Below are 1,536 nucleotides of genomic sequence, written 5' to 3' on the forward strand. Positions count from 1 at the left end.
GGGAGCCTGACGTTGTGGCCTTTTTGTCCTGTGGACACACGGGCCGGAGAAGAGGTGCGGGGCAGCGTGAGCCGGCGCTGCTCCACGGGGGCGGTGGGGCTGGCTGGGGAGATAGGCATATCTTCTGAATGCTGACTGGTTTAAGGGAGTTGGGCGCCTGGCTGCTGATCGGGTAAGATTGGGAAACTTTTCGGCCTTCACTGAGACGCAGTTGTTGCCATCGGGGAAGCCTTAAGGTCCAAGATAGAGGAGGCCCTGATGTCTGGTCACCTCCAGGGTTGGGCAGCAGCCGAGTCAGGGTTTTCGGGTAACAGTATTGGACTCAGGCTCCCGGCTGGCGACCTAAGCCCCACTTTACATGCCCAAGGTCCCTTTTTGTTGTGGCTCTGCCCCTGCGCCTCAATCTGCACCCCACTTCCAGGCACCAGGTGTTATGTAACAGGTCCCCGTTTCACGCCGGTGCAGTGATGCTCCCTTGGTTAAGTAAAACAAGGGAAGTCTGAAAGGAGTCTAACATGGTCCTAGAGTCTGCATTAATATAGCAACACAACCCCCTATTTAACCAGCTCCCTGGGAGGGCCGGGGCCCGAGGCCTGTGGTGCACCCTTGGTCTCTCCAGCTGTCTCCCTCCTGTGTCACAGTGATAGTGCAGGGTTTTTTTATTATCTCTATCTCTATATTGTGCGCTCTCTCTCTCTCTCTCTCTCTCTCTGCACCTGATTTGGCTGTACTTGCACCTCTGCCCGAGCCCTGGCACCCTGGCACTGTGAGTACTACAATGCGGCCAACCTGCTGTCCCTTTAATTGCTGTGGCCAGAGGCACCGGGTCAAGAGGTGCAGCTGACAATCTGCTCACCAGGAGAGCTTGCTAGCCTGGTGGGGAGAGTGCTGGCTTTGAGGCTTGTTATCATGGGTTCAAATCCCACCCTGGCACTGTGAGCAAGTACTCTTAATAAACTTGTCTCTGGTCCAAACGCTGTAGTCCTGGGGCCCCAACTCTTTCATTGCTGTGGCCAGAGGCACCGAGTCAAGAGGTGCACCTGACAGGTCCCTTGGAAGGAAAACTTGCTGGCCTTGTGGGGTGAGTGCTTCTCTAGAAAGTGGGGATCATGGGTTCAAATCCCACGCTGGCACTGTGAGTAAGCTGGTTTCTGAGCGAAGTTCTTTACTCCTGGGGCCCTGACTCTTTCATTGCTGTGGCCAGAGGCGTTGAGATAAGAGGCGCACCTGACAAGTTTTGGAGCAAGAAAGCTTGCTGGCCTTGTGGAGAGAGTACTTGTCTAAAGAGTGGGAATCATAGGTTCAAATCCTACCCTGGCACTGTAAATAAGCTGGTTTCTGGGAGAACTTCTTTACTCCTGGGGCCCTGACTCTTTCATTGCTGTGGCCAGAGGCATCGAGATAAGAGGCGCACCCGACAGGTCCCCAGGAAGGAGAGCTTGCTGGCCTTGTGGTTGAGGTGCTTCCTTGAGACACTGGTGTCATGGGTTCTAGTCCTGTGTGTGTCTGGGCCTGGTGAGTGATCCTGAGTGAGCC

This window comes from Alligator sinensis, unplaced genomic scaffold (assembly GCF_000455745.1).
Source record: "Alligator sinensis unplaced genomic scaffold, ASM45574v1 scaffold2252_1, whole genome shotgun sequence".
NCBI lineage: Eukaryota > Metazoa > Chordata > Crocodylia > Alligatoridae > Alligator > Alligator sinensis.